We start from the raw sequence: 25,048 nt of genomic DNA on the forward strand, positions 1-25,048 counted from the left end.
TCACGGTCTGGCTCTAACCTTACACTCCTACTGCCTTCTAGTATTCCTTGAGTGACTCTCTGCTCAGATGTACCAGCCTTGTCCCCTGGGCCCCTGTGCTCTTGGCTGCTTAACTCTCAGCGTTTCTTGTCCCCTCCACCCCTTTCCTTTCTCTGAAGTTCGTTTCCTTCTGGGTACTATTCCTTTGCCCAGGACCTCTATGCTCGGCAGGCACTCTACCACTGAGCTACTATGCCCCGGGTGCTCTTAGGATGGAGCTCAGCTGCTAAGTGTTCACTTGCCTAGAATGTGTGATGTTCTGGGTTCCAACATCAGCATCACATAAGAGTATAGGCACAGTGGGGTATGGTGGTGCACACCTTTAACATCAGCACCCAAAAAACAGAGATAGGCAGATCTCCGTGAGTTCAAGGCCAGCCTGGTCTGCACAGAAGCTTATATTATGAGTCAAGAACTCTACTGAACCACATTCCCATTTTTCTTTGTAAGCTCTCAGCTCTTGTCTTAGGATTATCTTTTAAAATGTATTATTTTTAGTGGTGTGTGTGTGTGTGTGTGTGTGCATATGCCATAACACACCTGTGGGTCTCTGACTTCTGAGGATGAGCTCAGGTTACCATGATTCCAGGGCAAGTTCCTTTAGTAGCTGAGCCATCTCATCTGCCACCTTCTAAATCTTTTTAGTTTTGCCATGATCATAGAAAGTGCTAGGATAGCATTTACCGGGTGGAATGCATTCATTTGGGGGTACTTCAAGCAGGGTTTTAATCCTCCCTGTGATTTCCCTGGGTAGATTGTACAATATTCCCACTTTACAGGTAGCAGCACTAAGCAGCAGAGAGGTCACATGACTTCCCCAAGCCCTGACCATCCAGCTAGGGCTACCTAGCTGCTGTGACTACATTTCTTGTCAGTCCTGTGTCTTCTATTTGATTTTTATTTGAGTGAGAGGCAGCGTCTCCTATAACCTAGGCTGGCCTCCCTTGAACTTCCTGCATAGGCAAGGACGGCCTTGACCTTGTGATCCTCCTGCCTCCACCTCCTGAATGCTAGGATGACAGCTGTGTGCCACCTGTGTTTCGATTATGGGATGCTGGGACGTGAACCCAGGGCTTTATGGATAGGCAAGCATTATACCAACAGAGTCCCAGCCATATTGCCAGCCTTGGCCTTTTAAATAGGTGAAATGTTGGTTAAAAAAAAAAGTTAAAAGTTGAAGTTGTTGGGTTTGGCGGGGAAGCCGTTGGGGGCAGAAGATTTGAGAGTTCAAAGACACCCATCATCTATGTAGGGATACCCTGTCCCCAACACTAGCGACTGATGTAGCTCAGGAGTGGATCACTTACTTAAGAGTGTTCATGTTCCAATCTTGTGCTTGTGAGGATTTCTGGTGCTTACTGGCTGCTTCCGTGCCTCTTCAGTCATCTCAAAAGATACCTTGGCTTCCCCATGGTTACTGTGGCAGGTGGGGGCAGGGAAGGAGACTTCCTGTGGTCTTCATCTTCAAGTCCCGATTTCAGCTCAGAGAGCAGACCCATTGTTTCGTTTCTCAAACCTTGGTTGAGCTGAGGGGCTGATGGTAGTTAACCAAAAGCCTGAGTGTAAATCTACAGTGAAAAACCCAACTTAGAGAACTGGGAAAGGAAGCTGAGAGCCACAGGAAATACCAGCTAGCCCCCCTGGTCGCTTTGTGGCACTATTCAATGTCAAGAGCAGGTTTAATGATCTCAAGGTACTAGACAAGACTTGGAAGATACCTCCACCCCCATCCCCTGTGATCCAAACCCTCAATTCACTGCTACCCCATCTCTAGTTTCAAGGGAACTCTTTAATTCCTTAGAGATGTTAACTCAGTTCTCCCGGCTGGCTGGGAGCCCGGTGGGTTTCCCCCACCTCCACACTTTGCATATCTATACAGCATCCTGTTCCTGAGGTTTTACTGGGCGCTCATTCCAGGGTTGGTAGGCGGAGTGTCTAGGATGCAGAGGCTAGCCCTTGAATGTTGTCAGAATGATGAAGTCTGAGGCGAGGTGGCCGCTGGGCTCCCTGCTCTACTAACTACCATTCTAAGAAGGTAAGGCACAAACCGCTTTTCAGTGTTATCCTTGGGATAAATCAAGGTGGGGGAAGGGAGGCAGGGACCCGGTTCTGGAGGGAGGGTGGATCACACAGAGTATTGGGTCTGTGTGAGTACTCCATTGACTGGGAGTTTTATGCAGATATAGTGGAAGTGTGAAGGACCAAAGAGTCCTGAAGAAGACCAGTCTGGCTACCTGGAATGAGCCCCTGGGGAGGGGCAGGGCCAGGGGAAAAGGATGGCCACACTAGGCTGACCTTATAGGTTTCACTTTCTGCGCGCCCTCAGGGCTGGTCCTCCCTCCTAAGTCCTTGAGAGGGCAACCTTCAGGTCCCAGTGTGACCTGAACCTGCACACTGTCCCTGTAGTGTCTGTCTTGTTGTAGCCCATAATAATCCCAAAAGAGAGAGTCTAGCACCCTGAAAGATGACTCCAGGAGAGGCTGAACCTTCTGTTCAAAGTGGAAGTGGAAGTAAGACTGTTCTTGCTGGGTCTGAGAGTTCCCTTTACCCCTCTGCCTGCTACCTGAAAAGAACCAATCAGAGAAGGCTGCTCCTTCCCTAAGCTGATCGCACCTGAGAGCCTGCTGCTGGGTCCTAGCTCTCCCTCACTTGAGGCCCAGGTCCCTCATCATAAACTGTACGAACTTTGGCAATCTTACCAAAAGCAATCTACAGATTCGACGCAATGCCCATCAAAATCCCAGCAAAATTCTTCAAAGACCTCGAAAGAACGGTACTCAGCTTCATATGGAAAAGCAAAAAACCCAGCATAGCCAAAACAATCCTGTACAATAAAAGAACTTCTGGAGGTATCACAATCCCGGACTTCAAACTCTACTACAGAGCTACAGTACTGAAAACAGCCTGGTATTGGCATAAGAACAGACAGGAGGACCAATGGAACCAAACAGAAGACCCGGATATCAATCCACACATCTTCGAACACCCAATCTCTGACAAGGAAGCAAAAAAAAAAAAAAATCAAATAGAAAAAAGAAAGCATATTTAATAAGTGGTGCTGGCATAACTGGATATCAACATGGAGAAGAATGAAAATACACCCAAATCTATCACCATGCACAAAACTCAAGTCCAAATGGATCAAAGACTTCAGCATAAAGCCAGCCACACTGAACGTTATAGAAAAGAAAGTGGGAAGTATACTTGAACGCATTGGCACAGGAGACCACTTTCTAAATATAACCCAGCAGCACAGACACTGAGAGAAACAATTAATAAATGGGACCTCCTGAAACTGAAAAGCTTCTGTAAAGCAAAGGACACGGTCAACAAGACAAAACGACAGTCTACAGAATGGGAAAAGATCTTCACTAACTCCACATCAGACATAGGTCTGATCTCCAAAATATACAAAGAATTCAAGAAATTGGACACCAAAAGATCACATAATCCAATAAAAAAATGGAGTACAGATCTAAACAGAGAACTCTCAACAGAGGAATCTAAATGACACAAAGACACTTAAGGAAATGTTCAACATCCTTAGTCATCAGAGAAATGCAAATCAAAACAACTCTGAGATTCCATCTTATACCTGTAAGAATGGCCAAGATCAAAAACACTGATGACAACTTATGCTCGAGAGGTTGTGGGGAAGACTTCTGCATTGCTGGTGGGAATGCAAGCTGATATAAGCCCTTTGGATGTCAGTGTGGTGATTCCTCAGGACCCAGTAATATCACTTTTGGGTGTATATCCAAAGGATGCTCAATTGTGCTACAAGGATATGTGCTCAATTATGTTCATAGCAGCTTTGTTTGTCATAGCCAGAACCTGGAAACAATCTAAATGCCCCTCGACCGAAGAATGGATAAGGAAAATGTACAATGGAGTACTACACAGCAGAAAAATAATGACATCTTGAATTTTGCAGGCAAATGGATGGAGCTAGAAAACATTATATTGAGTGAGGTAACCCAGACCCAGAAAGACAATTATCACATGTACTCACTCATAGGTGGTTTTTAAACATAAAGCAAAGAAAGCCAGCCTACAAACCACAACCCCAGAGAATTTAGACAACAATGCAGACACTAAGAGAGACTTACACAGACCTAATCTACATGAGAAGTAGAAAGTAGAAAAAGACAAAATCTCCTTAGAAAATTGCAAGCATGGAGACCTTGTGGGAGGGTTGAGGGGGGGAGGGGAGAAGCAGGGAGGGGAGCAGAGAAAAATGTAGAGCTCAAAAAAACCATTGTTCCTAGGAACACTCTGTTAAAAAAAAACTATATATACTTCAAAACATTCTTGGCATACATAGCTCAAGAGGACAGGCCAGGAGATCCAAGCCTCCACAAGGTAGGGACTGAGTGTAGTGCTATTTTGTTTATGTTTCAACAAATAAAGCTTGTCCGAAGATCAGAAGGCAGAGCTGAAGACCAGGGAGTGGTGGTACACACCTTTAATCTCAGGATTCGGGAGCAGCCGGAAGGAGTTCAAGGCCACAGTGGGCAATACAAGATTAAATATGCTAAAAGAGAAACAGTTCACACAAAGGCGATCACATTTGGGATCCTATGCCTTTAATCCCAGCACTAGGGAGGTGGAGACAGGAGTGTGTGGCTGGGTGGAGAGAGGAATATAAGGCAGGAGGAAATAGGAGCCCATAGCAGTCTGAGGTTTGGTGGAGACAAATGGAGCCTGGAGACGCAGTCTGAGGATAGGATCGTCCCCTCCGTCTGAGCATTGGTAGAGGTAAAAGAACTCTCTAGTGACTGGCCTCTCTGCTTCTCTGATCTTCAGCATTAACCCTATGTCTAATTCTAGGTTTTTATTATTGAGACCAACTAGAATTCATACTTCACCTGAGTGATGTGGACTTTGTATGGCCCAAGATCAGTTCAGCTTGGAGAGACGCTTTTTAAGGAAATAGTGTAAACTGGTTGGTGGTGGCACAGGCCTTTAATCCCGGTACCCGAGAAGTGGAGGCAGGCAGATCTCTGAGTTTGAGGCCAACCTGGTTGGTCTACAGAGACTTCCAGGAAAGCCGGGGCTACACAGAAAGACCCTGTCTTAGAAAACAAAACAAAAAACTATTATACCCAAATCCGTGAAGTCTCCCAAAGCCAATAAGGAGACTGAGTCCTGTATGTAAAAGCAAAAGAACCTTTATGCAAGTCTGCACACTCGGTCTCTCCACATGTCCAACGTATTGGAATAAACAGAGAGCCTCAAGCTCAGAGTTTTTTTTTTTTTTTCTTATAGTAGTAAAGGTAGGGGTGAGGGGTTTCTGAGGTTCAAGACCCCTGATTGGCTGATATTTATCTAGGGGTGACCTGGTGTGTGTGTGTGTGTGTGCTGGCTGGTGATCCTATCTATAGCGGTTGGAACTTTAGGCATTTCCTTTGGATGGTCTGTTCTAGGGTGGTGCTCAGGTAATCTTAGTTTATGGTCCTTTCTGCAACCAGGTATTGCTTCAGGGTAAACTGCTGAGACTCAGGCCTCTATTATTAAACAACCATTATCACCTGCCTGTGTGCTGAGTCCCACACTGGCAGGTGATAATGGTTGGACGGAAGTAAAGAACTTCCTTTGGGTGGTCTGTTCATATTTAGCTTATCATGGCTGGCTCTTACAAAAACAACAAACAAAAAGTCAAGAGTGTAAAATACAAACAGGAAAGGTAAGGGGCAGTGGAGGAGGGCTTCCTAGAGGGTCTCATCTCAGGTCTTGGGTTCAATGCGCAATGTGCAGCACCAAAAACCCAAAACAACAAATAAAAACTACAGCAAAGTAGAAGGGTGAACACTTATTTCAAATGATAAAAGAAAACAAAAAGTATATGCTTAAAGGCCTGACAGTTGAAATATTGAAAAAAAAACCAGAAAATAACATGCTATTACCTAATTACCTCCATAATGTGCTTCGGCGTTGCTTTTTTTTTTTTCTTAAATATTTATTTATTATGTGTACAATATTCTGTCTGTGTGTGTGTCTGCAGACCAGAAGAGGGTACCAAACCTCATTACAGATGGTTGTGAGCCACCATGTGGTTGCTGAGAATTGAACTCATGACCTTTGGAAGAGCAGGCAATGCTCTTAACCACTGAGCCATCTCTCCAGCCCTCGGCGTTGCTTTCTTGTGCACTTCCTGGACTGTGAACTCTAATTATTTCTCCGTAGACCCTGATTTTGGAATACTATTTTCTGCATGGAGAACTAGAAAGCTAATTTGCTCATTGCCCTGACGTGGTTGGTTGGGATATTTTGTTGTTGTTTGAACAACAATAGCTTAGAGAAACATTAAGCATCGTAACGGATTATTGCTAATGCCATGTAAGCTTTTAAGGAAACGGTGTCAGTTTTGGCAAAATTTCTTTTTTTACAGCACTTTTAAGATGATTTTTTTTTTTTTTTTTTGTATAGTGACTTGTTTGAAACACAGAAAGCTGAGAGTGTTCTCTGACAGGAAACAGATAAAATGTGTAGCGCCGTGTCTGTCATGTAGCAACTACTCAGTGAACAGCCATGTGGCTCTCCTCGTTTCTTCTTGATCGCTGGCCTTAGACTGTATGCTTCAGGGTGCTTGTCTGAAACATTGTGTTCTCCCTTGCCCCCCCAGGAATGAGCTCACTGCCAGTTAAACTGTAGACCTCAGTGAGGGGTCATGCTCACCTCTGGTTAAATGCACAGATGTCTTCTGATATCCATGGATTCCCTACAATCAATTTCCTATTTATTTATTTAGGTTTTTCGAGACAGGGTTTCTCTGTGGTTTTGGAGCCTGTCCTGGAACTAGCTCTTGTAGACCAGGCTGGTCTCGAACTCACAAAGATCGGCCTGCCTCTGCCTCCCGAGTGCTGGGATTAAAGGTGTGCGCCACCACCGCCCAGCCTCAATTTCCCATTTATATTTCCCCATCTACTTGCAGGACTCTACACGCATGGCCTTGCTTTACTAACTAGAGCAGACCTTAAAAGTGCTCGGTAAAGTTTGCAATTTGGGTCTCTTCTCTTAAGCCATTTTAATCTTATGAAGTCTTGTCACTAAATCTGTCCAAATGTTGTTTTTCTATTTTATTCTGTTGAAAAGTTTAATGTAGGAATTTCTATGGGTAGGCAACGAAGACTCCATCCATCACTAACTCAGTATGGGTGTTTGTCACAGGCAACAGAAAAGTCACCTCAGACTTGTAACCACAGAGATCTGTTGGCTCCTGCATTGAGTTTTCCATCAGGATGGTTCATTCTTATTATCTCAGAGCCTTTGTAGTGATGGTGGGGCTGGATTTTCCTACCCACAGGGCTTGTAGATTTCATTTTCTTCTAACAGTAGTAACAGTTTTGTTTTGAGGTGGTGTATGTGCATGCACACGAGTGTGTGTGTGTGTGTGTGTGTGTGTATGTGTTTGTTGAGACAGAGTCATCCTACAGTCCCCCAGACTCAATGCAATTCTCCTGCCTCAGCCTCCTAATACTAGGATTACACAGGTAATCCAGGAGTCACTGGATTCCCCAGGGCAATGCCCCCAGTGACCTAAGGATGTGCTGCAAAGCCCTATCCTTGGCTCTGCATCAGTTCACACCACACCACACTAGGGGCTCGGGTTCTAACATGGAGCCACATTTATTTTTTATATTTTGTCCGTGTGCACCACGTAGCTCCAACACCCACTGAGGATAGGAGAAAGCACTGGCTCCCCTGGATCAGAGGTGAAGATGGGTGTGAGGTACTGTGTGAGCGCTGGGGTTCAAAACCTGGTCCTCCGGAAGAGCGGCCAACAGTCTCGACTGCTGAGCTCTAGGCCAGGGTCTTAGCTTTTTATCTTACCCCTCCCTACCTATGAGAAGTCACTTGACTTCTCCTTAGCCTCCGTGACTGTCCTCTGTCCACAGGGATGGCGGGACCTTCCTTGTGAAAGATGGGCAGTAAACGATGAATTAATAATGCAGGGAGGAGTGCTGGCACAGTGCCCGGCCCGCAGGGACCGCGGAGAGCCGTGCAGCCGGAGCATTCTGCCCGCGATTCCTTGGATGGTGTCCTTGAGGACTTGCTCGCCATTGTTTTGATGGCTGTTGTTCCGTAGCACTAACTATCTTCGGGCAAAACTGACATTGTTCATGGTTCACCCCAGGGAAACTAGGAGCCGGGTGGTGTTTAGACAGTCTACCAACACGCCAGGTTTCTCACCAATGGTGGATTGTCTCTGTCAGCTGTGCTGCTAGGGGAGACGGCAGGTGAGGCTCGCTTCCGAAGTCTAGTTTCCGCCCACACCCTTCCACAGAGATGCGCCAGGAGGAGAGCTGTGGAGCAGCTGGCCCTCCAGCGGGACCCTGTTCAGACCTCTCCATTTATTTATTTGGTTGGAATTGGAGTTTTGCATTGTGATGTTAGATTTTCAAAAGCCTTACACCATGGGGCCAACAAGATAGCTCATCTCATAAAGGTGCTTGCTGCCAATTGCCGTGACCCGAGTTTGATCCCTGGGACCCATATAGTGGAAGAAGAGAACCAACTCCTACACGTTGCCTTCTGACCTCCACACGTGTCCTCATATGCATGAAACTAAAGTATAAATGTGATGAAAGAAAACCAATTATATATAAGAAAAAAAAACTTAGAAAACAACACTAAAAGTCTAGTATTGTATCACACGTGGGAACAGAACTGCTCTGTGAAGCTGTGTGTGTGTCTGTGCACACCTTCAATCCCAGCACTGGAGGGGCAGAGACGGGTGGATCTCTGTGAGTTTAAGGCCAGCCTGATCTGCATTGGGAGTTTGAGGCCAGCCTGGTCTACATAGTAAGAGCCTGTCTCAAAAAACCCAAAGCAAACCTAAGAAGTAAAATTGACCAAAAACTAAAGAAAGGAGACCCAAAGCAACTTCCAGAACTCTGGGGGGGGGGGGGGGAGAGTCTTAAAGTTAATAATTCTTGGTAGATCCAGAAACATGGATAAAGCCGTGATAAACATGACAAGGCCCACAGATTGCTATTGGTGGGTGGCAATGGCCTTGCCTATCAATATTGCCGGACTGCCCTTTCTCCATATGAAACAAAAATACATTTTTTTTTTGTGTCTCAGACAACAGAAACAGTGGACAAGGTATTCATTAGTTTATGCAAGAAGCTGAAAATATGAAAGATTTTCCTTAAATGAAGACCAGGAGAGGCCGGGGCCCAGAGTAAAGCGGACTCGTGACCTGTCTGTGTTTCTCATTCATCCTGCAGTGAGCCAGCATCTCACTTTCCTGCTTTCACTTTTGATTAGTTAGAGCCTTCGCCTGCCCCTCTTTGAGCATGCGTCTTTCCTGTGGCTTCTTTTCAAAGGATCCAAAGCCGTTTAAAACTACATAACGTTCAGATCTCTGACCAGGCTCTGATATGAAGTACTTGTGTGGAGACTTAAAGAGAAATCCCTCAGACAGATTTGAAACTCTAAACTCCTACCATGTCTTGAAAATGATAGTCGGATAAACACGAAGGGAAAGGGGGACCACTTAGCCCCCGTCATCGGGCTTTTAGTAGCGGCGGTGGCAGCAAATAGTTCGGTTTGTAAAAACAGAAGAGCGACAATTCTCTACTTAATGTTAAACAGGAAACCGAAAGCAATCTGTAGCTCTGTGGTGAGTTCGAAGGAACCTGCTCTTTATCAGGGCTGAAAAAAGCCAGCAGACGGTTCATCTATTTGCTTAAGATGATAATGTCTTCCTGAAAACCTGAGCCCAAACCTGACCGCTGGAATGAAGCAGCGTCTGCAGCATCGGGTTTCAAGGCAACCTGTCCACTCCAGGACCAATGGCCACTTAGAAGCAAACTGCAGAGCTCTCCAAGAGTGGCGTGGTCACTCGTCCAACGTGTGCGTATGAATATTCTTTCTGGAGACCTGGGCTTCATTTTAAGGTCAGCCTTCGGTTTCTAGAGAATATAATTTGCTGTTATTTTTAGGGCTTCATGATTGCTCGTAATAACTAATGAAAAAAATACAGCAGAGAAATAAATGTGTAACAGCTGTGTCTGCTTAACTTGATTAAAGGCAGTAAAAAAAAAAAAAGTAAACAGAAGACGAATGTGACAATAGACAACAGGGACAAGTATCCCTGTCATTCTGAGAAGTCTTACAGACAAAACTCGCCGCACGTTGGAAGGCTGGCCCGGTCTGTGTTTAAAGTTTACTTTACTGTTTGTCTTGAGTGGGATCAGTGTTGTAGTGAATAATTTATAGCCAGCATGAATGAGCTCATTAGTCACCTTTTCAGACTTTAAATGAGTTTTGTGGTTGTCATTACTCGAGCCTTCTGTTCAGCCGCCGAGCAAAATGACAGCTTGGCAGTTGGCTGCCTTGTCGTCGGGGGCCGCCTGTTCCCCTTCAGGTCTGTGCTGGCTTTTGTGTTTCATTGAAACCTTGCCTTGCTTGCCCTGTGCCAGGCCAGGGATTCTCACGTTTCGGGGCCTTATGTACTTGAAGGCTCAAAGAGAAGTTTGGGGGGGAGGGCATTTAAAAAAATGTTTTGGTGGTATCTGCCAGAGATAGTGAAATGGTTGGAAGGCATCCCACCCTTGTGTGTGTGCATAGGTCTTCTGTGTGTGCGTGTGTGTGTTTCTATAGCAACTAGTGTGTAGTATTTCCTTTGTGTTTGATGTGATAGTTGAGTTCTTCAAAAGCAGAGCGAACTGGGGAGTGTTTTGTAGCAGCTGAGCTGGGCTCTGACCTGGCAGGCATTTTAGGCAGGGGTTGTGGTTGGAGTCTGGGGAGAGAGGGGTTGCATTGTCTTGTTCCAGTTCTGAATAAGAAGGTGATCTGGATAAAGAACCTTGGCGCACAGCAAAGCTACTGTTTGGGGTAAGCAGGGGTAATTGAACCTGTATTGTTCCTACAGAGGGGTTGACCAGAAGACCTTTTGAGATCCCAGCAAGGAGATGAGGAGATGGGTTAATCCTAAGGGGCTTGAAAGCATGAGGAGCTGAGTTGGGATCTCTAGCACAGTTAGGATCTTTGTAACTGGGATACAAAGTTAGGTGTGATAACACCTGTCTGTAATTCCAGCGCTGGGGAGGCAGAGGCAGGCAGATCCCTAGAGTTCATGGCCCCGCTAGCCTGGACAAACTGGTGAGCCCCAGGAATCAGTAAGGAGACCTTACCTGAAAGAATAAGGTGCAGAATGACTGAGGGGACACACACACACACACACACACAGCTCCCAGGCAACATACAGGCCCAGGAGTTTCTTCCGCAGAACACACCGATAAGAGAAAGTGAACCTTGGAGTCTGCCTTCTTGCCATACCATTTGAGATATTCCTGCAAGGTTGGTGTGTGTGCAAGCCTAGCCTGGGTATGCAGTGGTAGTGGGGTTTTGAATTAAATATCACAGGCCTGTCTCTCTCCATTTGAACTTGGCCCCGGCAGCTTCTATGGGCTCTGATGGCTCTGATGTCCACTCATTCCCAGACTTGAGCTCCACCCTGACTCCAGGACACTGTGATATGTACACATTGGTCCTTGGGTGGCCCCTGCTGGCCGAGTGCCTAGACCCCTGTTCTGAACACACTTTGACATTTCCTCTGAGCAATGGACACTAGTGGCTACCCTGAGCAGTGTGGGCAGCACCCCTTTCTGGGATCCATATTGTTGGCTCACTGACCCACACAGATGCTTGGTGTTCCTCTTTGGAAGGAACGCCAACTTAAAAAGGATGTCTGGTTGTTTGGAGGCCAAATCTTTAAAACCAGTCACAGTCACATGACTTGAGTACAGAATGTGGGGTGCTGTTGAACGCACCCCCAGACACAGTGAGCAGGCTGTGTGGTTACTTCCTTCCCAGCCTCCACCGGCTGAGATGAGGACCTCACATGCTGTCGTACCTCACGGTTTATGGGCACCTTTTGCTTGTGCTGACTCACAAGATTAACGACGTGGGGAAGGTTGTGGGTGGCTCAGGGGTAAAACACTTGCCTGGCATCCATCAGGTTTGAAGCGAAAATCCCAGCACCACAGGCAGAAAAGGATCTTAGTGGCATAAAATAGCTGAGAAGATAAATCATTCAGGATGTCGTGAGTTTTATCCTCAGGACCCCACCCCCTTTAAAGTCAGGTGTGGTGGCACCTGCTTGCAATCCCAGTGCTAGGGCAGTATAGACAGGGGGATCCCTGGGGTTTGCAGGCAGGCCAGTTGAGCTTACTTGGCAGGCTAGTGAGAGACCCTGCCTCAAAAAATAGTGTTTGATACCAAAGGAACAGACTATCCTCTGACCTCCACATTTATATATACACAAGTGCATACCCACCCCCAACACACACACACAGAGGTACAGCAGGGGGTTCAAAATAGAAAGTATTATTGAATTAAAGAATTATTGATGCAGCAGAGATGGCATGTCGTGGCAATCTGAGGAAGTCACTAGTCTCTGGAAGGGACTTTGACTGTGGGAGATATGTTGGCTAGTATTTTAAGCTATGTGCCATTTCCCAGAAATCCCACCTGCTTTAGTGTTTTTGCTCTCCTTTGGAGAGAACGTGGTGGATAGAGGAACTGCTCTCTCTCGTATTCCTTTGTAAAGGTAAGGGAGAAGGCACGCCACTCCTTGGGGATGGCCAGGTTTGGGAGCGAGCCACAATAGGCACGTACTCTCACCAGAGAGAACAGCAAAGGTGCCCATGAACGCCTGAGGAGGGAGGGCCAATGAGGCTGCTTGTCATGGTGGAGCTGGCAGATGAGAGACTAGACACAGGGATATGGTGAAATTTGATTTTTTGCAAGGGAATTGATTCAAATTTCTGAGTAAATTGTACCACATGCCGTCTGTCTGTCAGTCAAAGGATTTACAGTCTGTTTGACATTTGGTATCTTTATTTGTTTACTTTTTAATAAGATTTATTTATTTAATGTATATGTGTGTATGTTTCAGCATACATATGTGCTCTGTGGGCATACAGGTGCCCACAGAGGCCAGAAGAGGGCATCTGATCCCCTGGAACTAGAGTGACAGACAGTTGTGAGCCATGCTGGGTGCTGGGAACTGAACCCAGACTGTCTGAGAGCATCAAGTGTTCTTAACCACTGAGCCGTCTCTTCAGCCCCTGGTTGATTGTGTGTGTGTGTGTGTGTGTGTGTGTGTGTGTGTGTGTGTGTGTGAGAGAGAGAGAGAGAGAGAGAGAGAGAGAGAGAGAGAGAGAGAAGCAGACTATCCTGTATCAACCGGGACTCAGCAGGTTGGTTTGTTTTGTCCCCTTATTGGTGGTGGTGCACACCTTCAATCCCAGCCTTTGGAGGCAAGGACAGGCAAGCCTGGTCTATAGAGCGAGTTTCAGGACAGCCAGGGCTACACAGAGAAACCCTGACTCTAAAAAGCCCCCTTATTTGCTTTTGGTTTGTGTTCTCATCACGAGTTTTCTCTCTTTGCCTTCATAGCTTCTGTCCCCTCATGTCCCTCCCCCTAGGAAGGTCCCCGAGAACAAGCCAGGTAGTCTGGGATTCTCTGATGCAGCCTGGGTTCTTCTGAATTCTGAAGTCTGTGTTGGTTCCCACAGATCCCTTACCAGCTACCTTGGGTAGGTGGCCAAACCTTTCTGCAACTTGGGGTCTTCGTTTAGAAAATAAAATCATATAACTCCTCATGACTGATATGAAATTAATTTTTTTTTTTGTGGGAGGGATGTTTTTGAGACAGGGTTTCTCTGTGTAACATTCCTGGCTGTCCTGGAACTCAGTTTGTAGACCAGGTTGGCCTTGAACTCACAGAGATCCATCTGCCTCTGCTTCTCAGGTGCTGGGATTAAAGGCATGCACCACCAACTGGTTTACTAAAATGATTATTGCAAAGTCTTTGTGTTAGCTAGACTTTTTGTCCCTTTGATTAATCCTTGATAGATAAAATACAGTTTGAAAGAAGCAAGCTTTCCAAGTTTACAATCCAAGTTTACTGAAGAGTCCATAGTTATCTGGCTGGAGAGCAGAGCTTCTAACATCCTGGTGGCCAGGAAGCTGACAGGAAAGAGGAAAAAGTGTGTCCCAATTCCTAAAGTTTCCACCACCTACCCTCAAATAGTGCCACCAGCTGGGATCGTACTTGCAACATGAACCTATAGGCACAGTTCCTGCACTGAAGATTCCAATCTTAGGATATGATCTGGCACTGGTAGACGCTACATAAGTGTTTGTGGAACAGTCAGTTCTCATCTGTGAGTCTGTCCACTTGTCAAACTGTGTTTGTAACCCCTAAATTAATAGTTGGGTGTGCTTGCTCTTGCTCATTCTCAGATACATGGGGGACAGTGAACAATTGGAGTTGTCAGGTATGCCTGTCCCTGGCTAATTTTGGGGTGGTATGTAATCAGGTGTCCTTTTTGTGGTCTACCTAGTATCACAGTTTTTGCACTTTTGTATTTTTGGTTGGTAATTTTGCTGTTTAAAGTGGTGCCAAGGCTGGGGAGTAGTGGCGCACGCCTTTAATCCTAGCACTCCGGAGGCAGAGAGAGGCAGATCTCTGTGAGTTCGAGGCCTGCCTGGTCTACAGAGCTAGTTCCAGGACAAGGCGCCCAAGAGGGCAAGCTGGCTGTGATGTGTCTTATGGAGAAATGTACTGAGGAAGCACCTTTCAGATGTGCCTCGTGGAGTCTTTAACCTGGAGCTAATAAATAATCAGCTCTTAGCCACTCACTCTTAGGTTTCTTTAAATGGGAACACAAATAATAAGGCCAGGTGTTGATGGAAATATTGTGGCCAGAGCTTGCAGGCCCCTAACATTGCCCCTAGGAACAATGGTTAAGTGTTCCTGTTACTTTGTCCATCATCATGCTCACAGAGAGGACAATCAACAGCAGATAAAGGTGGCCCCAAACCTCAAGATGGACAGCCTCCTGCAGGGCAAGCTCTCAGCTGTAGGCTACATCCCCAGAAGGGTAGGGGAAGCCACTGTCCCACTCCTTTGGTGTGCTTTAGCTCATACAGAGTGCCCTGGGTTTGGGAGATGGGGGGGGGTCACACGTCTCATTTCTTGTAACAACAACAAATGTAGAAGAATCCTGCAAGTAGATGTTGCCCCTCCCCAACAAATGCACAAGCGTCTGGAACTCGGATCTTCACAGAGAAAGTTTGCTACTCAAAGGGCTTAACCTGAGCCGTGGAGGGTAGACTGACCCCATATCTCAGAATATAGGGTTTGTAACAGGCAGCTGTTCCATTGGCTCCTAGTGCCAGCTTTTGAAAACGGGATCATTTTATTACCCCCCCCTCGAAAAGCTCATGAAATACTTTAATTTTATGAAAAGCTTTGCCAACATATTTACACTCTCGACTCTTACATTACGAGCTGTTGGTAAATTGTTTTACATAGTATATGAAAATGGAAGACTCATTAAGGAGAGGGAAAGCCTTGAAAGACTGTTTAAAACTACCGGGAAGATGACAATCCAAGGGAGCAAAGGGGCCACAGGGCCGGGCTGGTTTATGGATTAATAATACGTCTCCAGCATCCTATTTCCACAATTTCTAAGTTTTCATGATTTTTTTTTTCCGTTTTTAAGACAGGGATCCTCTGTGTAGCCGTGGCTATCCTGGAACCTACGCTATAGACCAGGCTAAGTTCGAGACCCACCTGCCTCTGCTGGGATTAAAGGCGTGCACCACTACCATCAGGCATTTTTCATGATTTTGGATGCACCGCGGGGAGCCTTTGGTCCAGCTGTTGGTGCTGTGCTTGGGACCTCCTGTCTTAAGTGTCACCCCTGAACGCAGCAGTTGGGTGCCTGTGACGCCTGCTTTTCTGGAATTTACCGCCTCGGGGAGCAGGAAGTCTGGTGAAATGAAAGTGCCCAGAGACATCCCTATCAGTTGGCGATCTAGGATCAATGACAGGGCTCCACAAACACATTTTCTTTTCTCTCTCTCTCTCTCTCTTTTTTTTTTTTTTTTTTTTTTGATTTTCGAGACAGGGTTTCTCTGTGGCTTTGGAGCCTGTCCTGGAACTAGATCTGTAGACCAGGCTGGTCTCGAACTCACAGAGATCCGCCTGCCTCTGCCTCCCGAGTGCTGGGATTAAAGGCGTGCGCCACCACCGCCCGGCTTCTTTTCTCTTTTAAGGTGGCCCTGTCCTGCAGTTATGAGGTCACCTTCCCATCCTCACCTGCACCCCTGTTTACACTTGCAAGTGTGGGTCAGTCTGAAGGATGAGCTATTACAGTTGCTATAGTTGACTTCACTGAAGTTTAGCCTCTTCACGTGGATGGTACCATTTTTGTTTTTCTTTTTTTTTGAATTGGCCCCTTTGATTAAGATGAGTTTTTTTTTTTCTTTTTAAATTATAAGAGAGTTGTAAATTGAATACATTGAGCCAGGTATGGTGACACATACCTGTAATCCCAGCCTTTGGGAGACAGAGGCAGAAGGATCATGAATCCTAGCCCAGTCTAGGTTATATACCAGACCTGGTATTAAAAAAGAAAGTATGCTCACATACAAGATTATATATTTGCATATATAAATATTAACTCCCCTTTGTAACTGAAGCTCACGTAGCCTTAACCTCCCTATGTTGACTAGAATGACCTTTAGCCCTGATCTTTCTGCCTTCACCTCTAGTGCAGGGAGTCTAGGCACGCACCATCATGCCCAATTTCCTCTTTTTATATATAGCAAATATTTACTCTCTTTTTGTCTCTTACAATCCCTGACATAGCATACAAATTATAAATTGTTATGCAAATATGTCAGTGTGAAAACTAAACCTTTCTTTTGATTTATTTACTTAACCAGAATCCTGTACTACATACCTGGGTTCCAGTATACATTCCTTACGAATATTAGTTCATTTAACTGTCATTGCAACTCAATCAAAGGCTGCTACAGGCTGGGCCTCCCCCAAAAGCTCATGTGTTATAGTGTGGTCCCTAGGGTGGTGGTACGATTGGGAGGTGGAGAATTTAAGATGTGGAGCCTCGTGGGAAGTCTGGGTCATTGGAGGCACACCGCCTCCAAGAGGACTGTGGGGTCCTGTGACCTTCCAGGTTCTCCTTAGCTTCCAGTCATGAGGTGGTAACTTGTCCCAGCACATACACTCACCATGATGTGTACCTCACCACAGGCCCAAAACAACATGGCCACTGAGGGATAGGAACCTCCAAAACTCGGAGCCAAAAAAATGTGGTTTTTCTCTTTATGAGTTAATCATGTCAGACATTCTGTAATAGTGACCCAAAGCTGGTGTAATTAGTTATTACAATCCCATTTCCCCTTTAAGTTTTATTATTTATTATTATTTGTATGCATGATAGTGTGTGTGTGTGTGTGTGTGTGTGTGTGTGTGTGTGTGTGTGTGATGGTCAGGATAACACCTAGTTCTGTCCTACCACTGTGTGTTCTGAGGCTCTGCCGTGGGTTGTCAGGCCTACCCGGCCAGCCCTTTCACCAGCTGTCCTCTTCAACTTCCGCCCACCCCCATCCTTCTTTTTTAAGATAAGGAAACTAGATGGAGGGAAAGACCGTCTGTCCCTCGCCTGGGGTTATCTAGCTGGGAAGTCCTAGCACGTGTCTGTTTGGCTGCACTTCTCTGGTCTTGGCATTAGGCCTGATATGTTTGTATATTTATGGTTGCTTCATACATGCTCTCCAGGGAACAGTAGAGATGGCTCAGTAGTTAGGTGTGCTGGCTGCTCTCACAGAGGACCCAGGTTTGGTTCCCAGCACTCACATGCCAGCTCATAACCATCTATAACCCCAGTTCCAGGGGATCTAAGGCCTGGACACCAAAGGTACCAGGCACATCGGTGGTGATCTGAAGACATACATGCAGGCATAACACCCATGAACATAAAATAAAGTGATTAAAAAAAAACCCTCTAAGATAATGTTCATCAGGTCTCCTCCTGTCTTTATGGCTGGTGCCACATGTATTTTTCCTGGGACTGTTTTCAAGTCCTCGACAGTCAGCAAAGGGTATGGAGGTAATAGGTATTTAAAGCAAGTCCTTGTTGACCAAATGAGTTGACTGACCCTGGTTTCTAGACCATTGCTTTACTATTTTATTTATGGTTACAGAGGAGCTGAGATCTTGGTTTTATATTTTCATTTTGCCTCTAGCAGGTGACTTCATAGGCTCAGGGTTGGCCAGGGAGTCTGGGCTAATGAATCTCACTCCACCCATATCCTGTACTTTTCCTGCTCCCTCCTCACCCCTCCTTCCTTCCTCAACTTCGTCCCCTGGTCTACTAAGAAGAAAAACTAAGAAGCCTTTCCCAGGCTCCGCCCTCAAGGTTCTGCACAGACTTTGACCAATGGTGACTAAGTCTTCCACTTCACCTAGGAACTTCCCAGCCTTCCAGCTGAGGGTCTGCTCTCTACAGAAGGGGGAAAGTGAGGTTTTTTTTTTTTTTGGGCAATTATAAACAGCGTACTCATGAGTTATGACTAAGGGATTGTCTCTACCCAGGCACTCCTCACCTTCAGAGGACAAGCATTCCTGGTCTTTTGGTGACTTTTATAATGACCTCCCCCACCCCCCACCCGGTCTGCTGTCTGAAAGAATTCTTCTGGAATTCAGTGAATCTCATAGCAGGGTTCCAAAAGGATGGTTCTTAGGCCTGCGGGGCTTTTTAGGTATGCAAAATCCCAGGTCTAGCCTAGACCTCTGGAGCCAGAAATTATGGGTGTGGAGAAACAGCTGGCAGCATTTAAATTAGCCCCCTAGGTAATTCTGATGCACAATCAAGTAAGAGGAGCACTCTCCGCTAGGAAGCATAGAACATGGCAAATGTAATGGGTATTCCTTACAGAAAACAGAAAATGCAAGTAGAGAAGAAGCCCCAAACCAAAAGTTCCTTGTTCTCAGAGGGAACCACTAACTTAGTATTTTTCCCCTAATTAAAAAGGAAGGATTTATTCACCTCATGTGCATGTGTGTGTGTGGTCGAGTGCATGCCTGTGTACCATGTGTACAGATGCCCATGGAGGCCAGAAAAGGCCACTGGATCCCCTGGAACTAGAATTACAGGCATTGTGTGTTGCTGGATGAGGCGCTAGGAACTGAACCAAGTCCTGCAAGGCCTTCCAGCTGCTGAGCCCTCTTCCTAAATCTGTAAAACACATTTTTACAAAATTGTCTTCCTTCCCTTTGTTTCTGGGGCTGGGGATGGAACCCAGAGCTCTATGTATGTTAACGCATGCTGTAGCACGGAGCTACACTCTCAGATCGGTGACAGTGATTTCTGGCCTGCTCTGCCAGCGTTTGTTTTTTTTTTTAACTTTATTTTATGTGCATTTAGTATGAAGGTGTCAGATTTCCTGGAACTGGCATTACAGGCAGATGTGAGCTGCCATGTGGGTGCTGGGAATTGAACCCAGGTCCTCTGGGAGAGCAGCCAGGGCTCTTAACCTCTGAACCATCTCTTTAGCCCCAGCGTTTGGTTTTCTGTTTTCTTCTTCCCTCTTGTTTCCAACATCCCATTCATGTTTTGAATCTGGTTTCCCCGATAATGCAACTTCTGGGTTGTAAATCGCTAGCTGATTCCCTTACTCTAAGGACAGAGCAAAGGAAACACACTGATATTCCATGAGCGTTGTTATGATGCATCCACACCTGTTTCCTAATATATAAACCCAGTAGGAATAAGACTTTGGCCCCCTGGCACCTAACACAATGCTCGGTAAATATTTGCTCAACAAACAAGGGCCTTTTGAATACAATCAAGTCATACTCGATAAATCTGCTTGCACCTTTTACAATTCCTGTATGGAGTAGAGGTGGTCAGCTCTGCACAATCATTCAATGGGGGCTTTTGTCTTTTTCGGCTTTTTGAGGCGGGGTTTCTCTGTGTATGCATCCTTGGCTGTCCTGGAACTCACTCTGTGTAGACCAGGCTGACCTCGAACTCAGAGATGTGCCTGCTTGGCCTCTAGAGTGCTGTGATTAAAGGCCTGTGCTATCACCGCTGGCTTGCGTGGGGGTTTGATGTGTATACTAGAATATTGGGACTTGAAAGGAGTGGCTTCTCAGGTGTTTGTTTGAGACAGTGTTTCTCTGTGTAACATTCCTGGCTGTCCTGGACGCCTTTGTACACCAGGCTAACCTTGAACTGACTGAGATCTGCTTGCCTCTGCCTCCCAAGTGCTGGGATTAAAGGCGTGTGCCACCACCGCCCAGCTCAGGTGGTTCTTAAGGACTTCTCCAGGCAAACTACTCAGGTCTAGGGCATTCCTTCTCCTTCTAGGCAATGCTCTTAACCACTGAGCCATCTCTCCAGCCCCCAAACTACTCAGGTCTAGGGCATTCCTTCTCCTTCTAGGCAGGTCAAACTCCAACCATATTTTGTACGTATCAGGTAGTCTACCATATGCTTTGCTTCTCCTGTGTGGGGGGCGGGAAGGTTGAGGCAAGGGAACACCTGAATCAGTCAGATTCTTTCCCCAGGAATTTAAAGTGGATAACAGAATTTTTCAGACAGTCTGCAGGTGGTAGGTGTGAGTAATCAGAAGGCTTCAAGAACTATTGCTGGGCAGCCGTGTGTGACCTTAAGCAAGCCAACCTGCAGGGAGGAGAGTGGAGTAGCTATACTGGAGAGAAACAAGAAATATATTGTTTCAGAGGGAGAGGAAAGAGAAATTGCCTGCTGGCTCCTCCAGGTCTATGCAGCCAGCTGTGCGGCCTGCCCTGGGCTCCCTCTCGTGTGTGCCTTTCGCTAGCCTCAGTTGAGGCATCCTGGATCAGTGCCATCTTTCCAGGCTGCCTCAGGACACCTACAGCAAGGTGTCCCTTGCTGACTTCGTTGTCACTGCTTTGAGGGGGACTGCCAGCTATTCTATTGAGAACCACGAAGGAGGAATGGAGGGCCACACTGACTGGGACTGACTGTTCTAGAACATAGGTCTTTGGGTATACCAACCCATGTTCAGGTGAGGTGCAGAGTGGTCCTCTCAAGTCCACATTCAGAAAATAGATTTTTTTCCAATGTGAGTTCTAGCTTAGAGATAGGATTCTGCTGTCAAATAGCTGTATGAAACAATAATTTAAATTATCTGGCCTCCTGTGATTTTTTTTTTTTGAGACAGGGTTTCTCTGTAGCTTTGGAGCCTGTCCTGGAACTAGCTCTTGTAGACCAGGCTGGCCTCGAACTTCCAGAGATCCGCCTGCCTCTGCCTGCCAAGTGCTGGGATTAAAGGCTTGCGCCACCACCACCTGGCCTGTGATTTCTTTTCTATTTCTATTTCTTTTTTTTTTTCCTTTGGGTTTTCAAGACAGAGTTTCTCTGTAGCTTTGGAGCCTGTCTTGTAATTTTTCTTTGTAGATCCAGGCTGGCCTTGAACTCACAGAAACCCACCTATCTCTGCCTCCCTCCCGAGTGCCACAGTCGCCCAGCCTGCCTGTGATTTCTTGGCACCCAATCTACAAGAGTATATTTGAAAACCACATGAGGAAAAGTGAGCTTGAGGCTATTCCTAAAGGAATTTGGCCCTGCGTGCTAATGTCAAGGATCCATGTCCCAGAGCCAGGGATCTGTGGGATCATAGTTGAAAGAGGGCACACCAAGTTCTCTCTGGCTCACAGCAGAGGTCTGGTTGGGTCGGTTCATTTTCCATCAACAGCAGGCAGACCTGTGGCCCTTACACATCAGATAAGGTCCACCCACCGCTGTCTCCAGGATGGCACCACCTGACTTCTCTTAGCACAACTGTAATGGAAAAGGGAAATTAAGAAATCAAGTTATGGGGCTGGAGAGATGGCTAAGAGATGGTTGAGGGCACCGGCTGCTCTTCCAGAGAGGTTGTGAGTTCAAGTCCCAGCAACCACATGGTGACTCAAACCATCTGTAATGGGATCTGATGCCCTCTTCTGGCATGCAAGGCATACACGCAGACAGAGGACTGGGGAGGCAGAGGCAGGCAGATCTCTGTGAGTTCAAGTCCAGCATGGTCTACAGAGTGAGTTCCAAGATAGCTAGGGCTGTTACACAGAGAAACCTTGTCTCGAAAAACCACCCCTGCCCCTGCAAAAGGTCACAAACAAACAAAGTTTGTTGTGCCTTTTATGTCTCCTGCCTGAATTAGAGGTTGCAGGACACCATCTAAGGCTATGAGGATTTAGGAGTGGGTTCCCAGGAGGTTCTCATGAACTCCAGACAAGCAACTCAGGTTTGTGAATGTAAAACCAAAAACCCTCAGAGGGAAAGGCAAGAAAGGCAAGGCAAGCTCATTAAAGGCAGCCAGCCTCACTCACTGCGCTCCACCCTCCACCGATGGCTTCTTAGAGCCGAAACTAGTTATGTTTGTTCAAATTTTTGTTCATTTGGCATGACCAGCTCACACACCTGGAGGCTAACAGTTGGCACCGAGTTTTAAGAATGGCATGGTTTGGACGTAGTCACCTGGCGCTCACATCCTTCTTTCTGGATCTAGGAAGAGGGCTGGGGAGAAAAGGACGTTTTCTGCCCATTTAATGTAAAGAGATGCCAGGCTAGAATGTGAGAGGGTTTGGGAGGGTTCGCAGGGCCAGCACAGCTTCCCTGAGGTCAGTTCTGACTTGATTCTCTGGTGGAGATTAAACACTGTCAACTGACCTGCTGTTTGGAGGAGTGGGACCTGCCCTAACTGAGCCACAGGTGACTGACCTTCTTTTGTCCTTTTGTGGTGACCAGTACTGGTCCTCAGAATCACTGGTGTGGGACGCTAGAGATGATCTAATATGTCTGCCACGGGTACCTTCTGTTTAGTCACATTATGTGCTCAATAACTTCGGAGGTGGGGCTGGATGACCTCAGGCTACCTTGTGCCTGCTTCTCCTAGTCTTCTAGTTGCTGGCAAGTAGCAAGGTCTCAGGGAGTCTGAATTGCTGAAGGTTGCCTGTCACCTACCTACTCTTGGAGTTTAGTTAAGTGGGGGGAGGGGATTGAATCTCAAATTGTTTGAGTTTTCTCCTTCTTTTTCTTCTCATTTTAAACAGAAACTTCTCAGGAGCATATGGTGTTTCACCTTTCTCCCTTCCTGTCCCTGGTCTGGCTAGGTTAAAAGTTACTGCCGGGCTGGAGGGTTTTCAGCCTAGATCATAGAGATCTGGTCTGAACAGCTGTCCACTGTAGAGGTGGGCGTGGGAGGATGGCTTTGGGCTTCTCTTTGTAGAACCTGCTCGCCTAGCTACCTGAGAGTGGTGCGCAATCCTATTTTTATTTATGTCACCAGCAGGGTGTCCTGTTGGACTCTGCTTTCATCCTCTCCAAAGGCAGCCGGCTGGTGTGCCTTTAGCAGTGGGTGGCCATTCTCTGGAGGTGCCTGGAGACAGGAGAAGTGGCGGCGCAGTTCCCGGGGGAGGGGGTGTTTGCGAATTATCATTTTAATTTATGAAGCTGGAAGTGTGAAGGAGGGGACACTTGTTTTCCTTCCAGATGCAGAAGTCGGATGGGGAACCCACTGACGTTGCTTTTGGGGGTGTACCTCTCCCTCCGTGGTGGCGGCCATCCTCCCGCCCTCCGCAGCCAAGGCAACCTAGGCTGGAGGTTGGGGATCAGTTTTTCGTCCCCGGCAGGAGGTGTATGGTGGTGGAGGGCGATTGGACCCGCCTCGGGAGTGCTGCAGTAGTAGTTGGAGAAAAGTGGAATCTTCTCTCCTTAACCTCAGAAGCCTTGCTCGCGTCGTAATTCTTTTTATTTTTACTTTCGAGCCTTGTAAGGCAGGCGGCCGGGGTAAAAGCGCTGCGGCGACACGTTGCCAGATGCGCAGCACCACTCATGTGGCCTGAAGCAGAGGAGGGGGCCAGCCACGCGCCACCTGCCCTGGTCCCCTCGGTCCCCGGGTGTTGCAGAGGAGCCCAGGGGCCCAGCCTGGCCGAAGGGCCTCCCTAAGGGCCCGCGCCGCAGCCCGGGGTCGCCCGGCCCACGTTTTCCGTCTCTCCCGCTCCCTCCGCCCCTCCCTCCCCGCGCTTCCCCTCCTCCTGCCTGGTCATGTGTCGCCTTTTTTTGTTTGCAGTGGAAACAATTTCTCGCCGCTCGGCGCGCCCCGGACCCGACGCGCCGCAGCGGAGGCGAGCGGGAGGCGGGACGGGGCGTGGAGAGCGGCGGGGCCGGCGGGAGGACGCGGCGCCCGCGGACGCTCGCTCGGGGCCCATGCCGCGCCGCCCCCTGCACCCCTGCCGTCCGCATCCGCGGCCACCCCCCACCGCCCGCCCAGGGCTCGAGCGTCCGCAGCGGGGCCCCGAGCGATGCCCGCTGGGCGCCCGCGAAACTTTGTCGGCTGCACTGAAGGCAGCGGCGGCCCCGCGCCGCTCTTGGCCAGGTGAGTCCGTGCCCTCGTCCACCCGCGCCACCCAGGCTGGGGTCCACGCCGGGGAGCCGTCGTGGTGGCCCGCAGCGGTCAGAACTAGGCTCACAGTGCGGGGCGCGGGCCAAGCTGGACCTGGAGTGGGGAGGACCCCCCCCGCCGCCCTGAGCCTAGAAGTTGCTCGACCAGGAGTTTCCTCCACCGACGAGCCGGCTGCATTCTCGTGCCTCGGTTTCCCCACAGACCCGGAGAGCGACAGAGTTGGTATTGTCTGCGAAGCAGGCATCCCTAGCAATCCGGGTCGGTCAGAGGGTGCCGATCAACTGGAGACCCCAAGACCGCGAACGGGCGCCTAACAAAGATCCCCTCCCTAGCCGAGCACGCTCAGCACCGGCCGCGAGCATCCCGAGACCCGCGGGGCCCTACTCCTCCGCACCCCGATTCTTTGCAAGCCTTTCTGGGCCCCCATGTGAGTTGGGGGGGCGGTGTGTGCTTATTGATTTGTTTTTTCGGCTCGCCATGCTGCGGCCAATAAAAGGTTTATGACATCTGACCGGCAGTGAAGGTATGCGAGCTCCCAATTGCCCTGTGTACGCGGAGAAGAGCAGTTTTCTCGTTGCCTGGCAACGCCGCTGATGGACGGAGGGCACAGCCAATCGCTGCTCTCGTTGGTCCCCTTGAAATGTTTTTGACAAGTACAGTAAAAGGGAGTGGAGCGCGTGCGTGTGTGCGCGCGCAAGGAGGGGGAGGTTCCCGGTCCCCCAAACTC

The 25,048-nt window shown here is 47.7% G+C and overlaps 1 protein-coding gene across 10 annotated transcripts in view; it reads left to right on the plus strand.

Annotated features, from left to right (window-relative positions):
* The window catches only part of Foxn3 (forkhead box N3), a 370,612-nt gene that overhangs the window by 140,774 nt on the left and 204,790 nt on the right, over positions 1 to 25,048 (plus strand). Inside the window, exons 1-2 of one of the 10 annotated variants that reach the window (XM_075948303.1) lie at positions 23,982 to 24,294; positions 24,523 to 24,748. The exons of 5 other annotated variants lie outside the window; for them this stretch is intronic. The gene's annotated coding sequence lies outside the window, so the exon portion shown is untranslated. Of the gene's footprint in view, positions 1 to 9,617; positions 9,945 to 23,981; positions 24,295 to 24,522; positions 24,749 to 25,048 lie in introns of those variants that run through there. 4 more of the 10 variants (XM_075948305.1, XM_075948302.1, XM_075948301.1 and 1 more) reach the window with 4 other exon arrangements.

This window comes from Microtus pennsylvanicus, chromosome 14 (genome assembly GCF_037038515.1).
Source record: "Microtus pennsylvanicus isolate mMicPen1 chromosome 14, mMicPen1.hap1, whole genome shotgun sequence".
Lineage (NCBI taxonomy): Eukaryota > Metazoa > Chordata > Mammalia > Rodentia > Cricetidae > Microtus > Microtus pennsylvanicus.